The following is a 9,783-nucleotide window of genomic DNA, read 5'->3' on the forward strand; positions in this document are numbered from 1 at the left end:
TGCCTGTCTATGTTCCCCGGTGGGATCAGCAGTCACAGCCAGACACCACCCTGGAGTGGTACCTGGTAGCTTCCTGCCGCACAAGTCTGACCTCACCATCAGAGGCTCCAGCAAGACCAAGGAAGCTACTTAGTTAAGCCCCTTCCAGGGTAGTCTGGTCTGTAGTCCAGTGGGGCCACACCCCCAGAGTAGTGCTCGGCCAAAAGAGTGTACCCTGTCGTGGTGGCAGCTTAAAAAATCTTTTGGCCAAAACAAAAGCTGCTGGCTATATGTGTGATCTGGTGATGGGAACTGTTAAGGTGTGATTGGTGAGAAGTAGAGTTTTTCAAGAGAGAGCTGTGGGGCTGTGGACAGTTTGAGGGGTGGAGCCTGGGCGGAGTCTCAAGGGGGCCCCGAAAATTTTGTCAGTATGGGGCATAGAAATTCCTAGTGGCAGCCCTGCCCAGGATGCTTTAATGTTGGCGTTACACAGGACTCATGATAGCGTTCACTCACTTTTTCTTCTCTGGACTACCATTTTTCCTAATGTCCTGAACAGTCGATAGGGGACCTCATCAGACAAAATGACTTTTCCTCAGTCCTCTGCAGTACAATCCCTGTACCTCAGTTAAACCATAGAATAGCAAGGAAACATCTGACTAAAAGATCTAAAAACACTTGCAAACTTTATGAAAACCAACGTTTGCATTAGCCTCAACTTTTGGCCACAATTGCACTGCATGAATCTAATATTATATATCTGGGTACCAGTGATGTACATGCGCCATCTGTATTACGGGGAGTTAATCTGAGTTCCTCAGTGTTGAAAAAGAAAAACTTATTGAAAAGAATTTTTGTGACCTTGTAGATCAAAGACTAAATAACAGAATATGATGTCAATCAGCGGCTTCTAAGACCAGCAGGATATTGTCATATATTACAAGAAGCATGGTGTCAGTATTCTGAGTTTTCCAAGTGACTTTGTGAATGATCTTGCCCTTTGTTAAGATAGACTTTGCTGTTTTGATCTGCCCTACTACCTGTTCGTTTCTTTAAAACCCGGCTCAGGTGTCAGCTTCCTTGTGGAGTATTCTGCTTCCGTTCCCCTTCAGGTCAGCGGCTTGTTCTACTGTGTTTTTGAACTACGTATGTTGCTGGACTGTGTTTTGCTACTTAATCCTTCATTGTCTCCCCCCGGTTGGAAGCTGCTGGAATCTACACCAGTATAATACTTTAATGTGAACTTGTTTCTGGACGTACCCGTGTTTATGCCACAACTGAGATCAACTTGAGAACTAGTTTCTGGACTTACCCGTGTTCATTCCACACCTGGGATTAACCTGTGGACTTGTTCTAGACTTCCCTGTGTTTACTACATACCTGGATTTGACTCTTTCTGCACCGACAGTGTTTTGGATCTGCACCACGTCACCTGTCACACTCACCTTTCGATCACCTTGCCGAGGACTCTGCCTTAAGAACTCTGCCGATTTGCTGTTTATATTTCAAGGACTTGTTATGTTGCAGGTCACTGCGAGGAATCAGTATATTGTTTTGGGTGTTATTGCTGTGGTACAAATACACTATTTGCACTAAAAAAAACCCGTCTCTGTCTGTTCATTGCCCCACGCTACCCGAAACCTCGAGTTCCTACAATAGTATTACACATGGACTCACAGAATAGGCATATAATATTATCAGTCTACAAAGCATTACTGCATGCCCCACCTGGACTATGCAGTTCACTTCTGAGCAACAGGTCATTGAAATATATATATATATATATATATATATATATATATATATATATATATATAATGTACAACAATAGACATGGTGAACCTTTATCAGTATATAGATGTGCCATACAAAAATGTGGTGAAAATCCCTTTCCTATTAAAGAAATAACTTACCTCTGGAGCAGGGACAGAAAAGAGCCCTCAGTAGACAGCATTTTAAAATCAAATGACATTAAGGCTTACGTACAGGGCTGGACTGGCCATCTGGCAATTTTGGTAAATGCCAGAAGGGCCTGTCTGGTCATGGGCTGCCTTGTCTGCAACATTGTTAACAGAATCGGTGTTCTCAAGACACCCATAATGTTAAATGGCCTTTATGGAAGAGTGGCAAGAAGAAAGCCATAAAAAGTGTTGTTTAAAGTTTGCAACAAGCCACCTGGGAGACACACCAAACATGTGGAAGAAGGTGCTCTGGTCAGATAAAACCAAAATTGAACTTTTTACAACAATGCCAAACGATATGTTTGGCGTAAAGGCAACACAGCTCATCACCCTGAACACACCATCCCCACTGTCAAACATGGTGGTGGCAGCATGATGGTTTGGGGCTGCTTTTCTTCAGCAGGGACAGGGAAGATGGTTAAAATTGATGGGAAGATGGATGGAGTCAAATACAGGACCATTCTTGAAGAAAACCTCTTTGAGTCTGCAAAAGACCCGAGACTGGAATGGAGATTTGTCTTCCAACAAGACAATGATCCCAAACATAAAGCAAAATCTACAATGGAATGGTTCACAAATAAACGTATCCAGGTGTTAGAATGGCCAAGTCAAAGTCCAGACCTCAATCCAATTGAGAATCTGTGGAAAGAGCTGAAAACTGCTGTTCACAAACGATCTCCATCAAACCTCACTGAGCTAGAGCTGTTTGCTAAGGAAGAATGTGCAAGAATTTCAGTCTTTCGATGTACAAAACTGATAGAGACATACCCAAAGCAACTTGCAGCTGTAATCGCAGCAAAAGGTGGCGCAACAAAGTATTAAGTTAAAGGGGCTGAATAATATTGCACACCTCACTTTTCAGTTTTTGAATTTCCACAGAAATTTAAAATAACCAATACATTTCGTTCAACTTCACAATTGTGTTCCACTTGTTGTTGATTCTTCACCAAAAATTTACATTTGGTATCTTTATGTTTGAAGCATGATATGTGGGAAAAGGTTGAAAAGTTCAAGGGGGCCGAATACTTTCGCAAGGCACTGTATGCCTTCTAATGGCAATCATTAACAGGTCCCATTCTACAGTCTCACCTTTTTACGGTGGTGCTGTACAATAAGATCGTGCTGAAAGCAGCTCAATCATTAACAGTCGGGGCATAGTAGAAAGCTGTGGTAGGCTTGTGATATGGATGACAACATGATAAGTCTATCCGAGCGGTCACAGCCCATGTACCTGGAAGAAGCCAGACTTCGCTCTCCAACAGCTACCCACCTCTCCTCTCACTGTAATATTGTGGGAGGAGAGACAGGTATCAACCTGCTGGGACTGCAGTACAATGTGGACAAATGTCCCATGTATATGTGGCACCCCTAGGGGTATTTGCCACAAAAATAGTTACTGACAGTAAATGCAAATACTAAAATAGCAAGACTGCACTACCACCTCCGGCCAGAAGGGGGAGCTCCAGAGACTCCCCTTGATCCATTCTGGTCTGAGAGAAGAACTGGCAGTTGGGCTAAGGAGCTGAAAGTGAGAGGTCATACAGTTGAATCTCTAACAGCCCTGTGACTGTTACCAGGCCTAAATCACCGGCCTGAGGAGGATAGAGAAAAAGGACATTGTGAGAACCGGGTAGCATTAATCACTACCCAGAACAGGCGCAAAGACGGATACCGGATCCGTGGCTGTATTCATTATATATAATACAGCAACCGGAAAAACGTGAGGTGATATCAGCTTCACTAGGGCCGGACGCAGCAACAGACACAGAGTTCAGCGGTACTCCCAGAGGGGGTAAACCGATAAAAGGACTCGGGTTGCCCGTCGAACCAGGACCCGGAGGGGACAGATTGGGCCGGCAGCCATTTTACATACAGCAGCAGGGCCACACAGAAATTGCGCACAATAAGAGGCGAAGACCCCGGCAGGGTCAAAGTAACTTAGAGTTCCCATACAGACTCCGGTGACAGGACTGGTTGTAAATCCTTTTATGTTAAAGTAAACTGGTTAAACGTTTCAGTGCCTCAGTCTTTCATTTGGACAATAGCCATCTATCCAGGATCGGGATCGTCACCACTGGGAGAACCTGCTGCTGATCAAGTAAGTGCCTGTCCCCTCATGATACCCCTTACACTGTGCATTGCCTGAGGCCACAGCACCGGGTCAAGCCACCCGTGACATCCCCCTCAAGAGACAGACTCCATTGGTCCGGTGCTGGGTATCCCGGTCTCCTGGGCGTCACAATTGGCGTCACGAACAGGATCTAGCCAGCCCGTATACCGGGTATTGTGTGCCGTGATTGGAGCCCAAAACTGTGAAAACTGGGATGAAAAATCTTGAAAATTGACTTTATTAAAGAAAAATCCATTCCCCATTGAAAACTATTGAAAGTGACTTTTCCCCATTGGTTATAATGGAGTAAAGATGGCCGCCATCCCCTGAGGTAATCACTTCATAACCGTTAGGCACGAGACTGTTAATTGAACTACGCCATTACCTGAGCCCCAGTCTAACTGAAAAACTTCAGAATCCGCCATTACTGAGCGCGCGGCGGGCGGGAGCAGCAGGGGGCGTGTCATTGTGGGCAGCACCAAGCTGAGCGCTCTGACATCAGAGCAAGGGGAAAATCGATCCTGCTGCACAGCGGAACGAATCTACACTATCCCGACGGAAGCGGAGGACCGGAAGGGTCCGGATTAACTAAGGGGGCACAGTATGTCGCAGCACGGAGACGCCGCAGCACCCGGCAACGCTAATGCAGCTGAAAGACAGAGTGTCAATAGAGAGTCCGGTAGCACAGCGGTGCAAGGAGTGGCGCCCATCATGCCAGTGCTGATGCCATATACCCCGGGTGGCCCATGGCTTCCAATGTATGAAGGTGAGCCTAATACCCTTGACGATTTCAGAGAAAAGATGCTGGCCCATTTTGACATGTTCCCTGTGGGTGAAGTTCAGCGTGTTAGTCTCCTGATGATGCAGTTAAGTGGCCATGCTAAGCGAGAAGTCACAGCATGGGCAGCTGATCTAAAAGGCACTGTTGAACGCATATTTGCTGGATTAAAAGCTACATTTGAAACCACGGCCAGCAGCAAAGCTAAAATACGATTCTTTAATTGCAAACAAAAAGCTAATGAGGGCGTGAGAGACTTTGCCTTAAACCTGCAGGAAGCCCTTAAATCACTTACACTGGCTGAACCCATTTTTAACACCGGAGCGGATAAACTACTAAGAGATCAATTTATTGAGGGACTCTACACCCCTTCTCACCGGGGGCATGTGAGCATGCTTGTTTTTAAGAACCCTGAATTGACATTTGCCCAATTAAAGGAGAGCGCTATACGTCTCCAGCTGGCAGAGGCACCTCGGGATCAGGATCCTGCGCAACCCATGGCAGAGGCACCTGAACAACAGGGAGTGCCAGTGACATCAGCTATGTCTGGGGCCATTGCTAAGCCCCTGGGGCCCAGTACTAATGAGGCTCTTCAACAAAAGCTTGACTCTTTAGCTGATGTTGTTGCTTCAATGGCTAAAACCATGCAGGAGATGAGAGGACACAAGATGGAGTTGGCAAACTGTAGAGAGGATGTTCCATGGATGAGACCCCGGAGATACCCGACATGGAGAGGACGACCCCGCGACCGCTACCAACCGGATGGACAGCCCATTTGCCGCCGTTGCCAGCAGCCGGGCCACTTTGCACGAGATTGTGATTTAAACGGGAATCCCCTGGGAATGCGGGCCGCTTCGCAGGAATGAACTTTCAAGGCCCAACACCCTGGCACGACAGGTACATCGGAGGACGACCCATTATCCCTATCGTGCTGGACGGAATTCCCCTCAACGCTTTGCTGGACACAGGTTCCCAGATTTCATCTATACCGTATATCCTTTATAAGAGGTACTGGGCTGATGCAGATATTGATAAAGGGCCCTCTGATGTTGAACTAGATATATGGGCCAGTAATGGTAAGTTGGTACCGAAACTAGGATTCAGGGAGATGACCATAAAGATTGGTAAAGTAGAACTGAAGAAACAGGGTATAATTGTTGTTGATGTTGACCGGCGGAACTGTGAACCAACTGTATTGATAGGAATGAATGTGTTAGAGAACTGCTTTTCCGAAGTCATTTCTGTCTTACAGCAAATTGCTGAAACTGCCCAATCCTGCCAGCAGAGAGTTCTCCGGAGGGAAATAAAAGTATTGATGTTAAGGCAACAGGTAGAAGTTGCAGGTGGAGAAATCGGCAGTGTGAGGGTAAGTGATCCAACGTCTATTGTAATCCCACCAAAAACAGAAATGCTGGTATGGTGTAGAGCAGCCATTGGTACTAAGGGACGAGATTATCAAGCCTTAATAGAACCAGTGTACACCGACAGCAGGCCCACTATACTCACAGCACGAGGGATAGTCGAGGTACACCGGGGACGAGTGCCGGTACGACTTTTGAACTGTGGAGAGGAAGAGGTCACTTTGCCAAGGTATGCTACAATGGCAAAGCTATATACTGTTGACAACAATGCCATCACAACCATTGAGCCCTTAGAACCAACCTGTCAGGTGGAAGGCAATGGCTCAGATGGAGAAATGGAGGATTGGTGCCAACAGCTACACGTGGGCATAAATTCAACACCTACCCATCAAAAACAAGGGGTGTATAGGCTAGTGACGGAATATGAACAAGTCTTCAGTAAACACCCATTGGACTTCGGACGGATAGAAGGGGTAGAACACACAATCCCCACAGGTGACCATCCCCCAATAAAAGAAAGATATAGACCCATACCGCCCGCTCACTATCAATGTGCAAAAGATATGCTGAGGGAAATGAAACAGGCCGGGGTAATAAGAGACAGCTGTAGCCCCTGGGCGGCCCCTCTAGTGATTGTCAAAAAAAAGGACGGAACCATGAGAATGTGCGTAGACTACCGGAAGATTAATAACATCACCCATAAAGACGCCTACCCCTTGCCTAGGATAGAAGAGTCCTTAACTGCTTTGAAATCTGCTAATTATTTTTCCACCTTAGACTTAACAAGCGGGTATTGGCAAGTCCCTGTGGCTGAGAGAGATAAGGAAAAGACGGCATTCACCACACCAATGGGTCTATGTGAATTTAATCGCATGCCGTTCGGACTCTGCAACGCATCCGGTACCTTCCAGCGGCTGATGGAATGCTGCCTCGGACACAAGAACTTCGAGACCGTCCTCCTGTACCTAGATGATGTGATCGTCTACTCGAAGACTTACGAACAACACTTAATAGACCTGGCAGAAGTGTTCGAAGCCTTATCCAGGTATGGCATGAAAGTCAAGCCATCCAAATGTCACCTTCTCAAGCCAAAGGTACAGTACCTGGGACACATCGTGAGTTCGGAGGGAGTAGCACCAGATCCCGAGAAAATAAGCGCCATAAGGGATTGGCCAAGACCTACCAGCGCAAAAGAAGTGAGACAATTCCTGGGATTGGTGGGTTACTATCGCAGATTTATAAAAGGATTTACCAAGTTGGCAGCACCCTTGCAAGACACCTTGGTAGGGCAGACGAAGAAACCTTCAAACCGAAACCCTCCTTTTCAGTGGAACGACGAAAGGGAAGACTCCTTTGAACAACTAAAGAAGGCACTAACCGGAGAAGAGGTTCTGGCATACCCAGATTACCATCAACCTTTCATCCTCTACACCGATGCCAGTAATGTGGGGCTAGGAGCGGTGCTGTCACAAAAGCAAGAAGGTCGGGAGAAAGTCATCGCCTTTGCAAGTAGAAAGCTCCGGCCTACTGAAAGAAATTCAGAAAATTACAGCTCCTTCAAATTGGAACTACTGGCAGTAGTTTGGGCTGTGACGGAGCGTTTCAAACACTATCTGGCCGCTGCAGAATTTATTGTCTATACTGACAACAATCCGTTGACCCACCTGGACACAGCCAAATTAGGTGCGTTAGAACAGCGATGGATAGCCCGGTTATCTAATTACAACTTCATAATCAAGTATCGAGCAGGTCGCAAGAATGGAAATGCCGATGCCCTATCCCGGATGCCACACTTGAGAGATGTAGAAGAGGAAACGGGGGAGCTTGAAGAAATTGAACTACCAGCCTTCCATCGTCCCAAGGGAAAACATCATCAGTCAAGTACCTATCAGAAACAACAAGAGGTGAATTTTAATCCGTTAGCACACCATAGATGGGCTGACACCCAAGACAGCAATCCGGCTGTGAAGTTGGTGAAGGAACTGTTGACTGAGCAAAGTGCATATCCCGATGAGGATGCCCCAGAAGAGACGCATCAACTCTGGAAAGAGAGAGGCAAAATGTTCCTGTATCAAGGGAAGCTCTGTAGAAGGTACACCAATCCGAAAACACATGAATTGGTTTGGCAGATTATTGTGCCTAAACAAGATGTGAAGATGGTCCTCGAAGCTTACCATAATGGTGCTGGTCACTTCGGTTGGAAAAAGTTAGAAGTACTTCTAAGAGAAAGATTTTATTGGGTCGGGATGAGAAAATCAATCGAACAGTGGTGCAGAAATTGTGGCCCGTGCAACCTCAGAAGAAACGATCAAAAGAACCAAAGAGCACCACTGCAGCCCATAATCACCAAACAACCACTTGAACTTGTAGCCATGGACCACGTGAAGTTGACACCAAGCCGGTCCGGCTATGTCTATGCCTTGACCATCGTGGACCATTATTCACGTTTCTTGGTAGTAGTACCCGTAAAAGATCTGACAGCAAAAACAGCAGCCAAAGCGTTCCAAACGTACTTTTGTAGACCCCATGGATATCCGGAACAGGTTCTCACCGACCAAGGTACAGCCTTTGAATCAGAGATCTTCAGAGAATTCTGTAATATGTATGGTTGCAAAAAGATCCGGACGACGGCCTATCATCCACAAACAAACGGCTTATGCGAGAAGATGAACCATATTGTAATAGACCTACTAAAGACTTTACCTGAGACAGATAGGAATCAATGGCCAGAGAAATTGCCTGACTTGGTGGATCTGTATAATCATGTCCCGGTGAGCTCCACCAACTGCACCCCAGCTTACCTTATGCGTGCAAGACCCGGCCAATTACCAATCGATCTAGAAATGGGAATTCTGAAACCAGACGCAGAAGTTCAAGACTCCAATTGGGATATCATACGGCAAAAGCAGTATCGCCAAGTGCAAGAGAGTGTGGAAAGAAGCCTTCAGCAAACTAGAGAAAGACAAGAGCGAACTTTCAACCAGAATGCTCTAGCGACCCCATTAAGACCGGGTGACCAAGTGCTCAAGAGAAATCGTCGAACCAATAAACTAGACAATCAGTGGGAAACCGTACCCTACACAGTTTTACCAACAAGAATGGATAATCCTAAAATGTGTCTCATTAGCAAAAACGGAGGCTTAACATCTGTACTAGTGTCAAGAGACAATCTTAAATTGTGTCCGGAAGCATTGAAAGAGCCAGAAGTTGTCCAGCCAGAACCAGAAGTTATTCAACCCATACAGGTTCAACCAGTAAAGGAAAAAGAAGAGGAAATGTATCACACCTGTATAGGAGACTTTCCCAAAACCCTACTAACATACCATGGTGCAGTAGTGGTTCCCATGGTGGCCTTTTATCCAACACCGAACCCAATACCAGAAGTCCCAAGACAGGAAGAGGCTGACCCCGTACTACAGGAGGTTCCAGGCCAGGAAGAACAGATTCCTGATCAGAGTAATCTCATTCACGGTGGACTTGCCAACTCCATAGTCATGGAATTATCTTTAGCAGAGCGGGCAGATACTACATCCGCAGTAGACAGTAGTACACCACATGAAGAGATACCGCTATTACGTAGATCACAGCGTAGTA

This window comes from Ranitomeya imitator, chromosome 7 (genome assembly GCF_032444005.1).
Source record: "Ranitomeya imitator isolate aRanImi1 chromosome 7, aRanImi1.pri, whole genome shotgun sequence".
Classification (NCBI taxonomy): domain Eukaryota; kingdom Metazoa; phylum Chordata; class Amphibia; order Anura; family Dendrobatidae; genus Ranitomeya; species Ranitomeya imitator.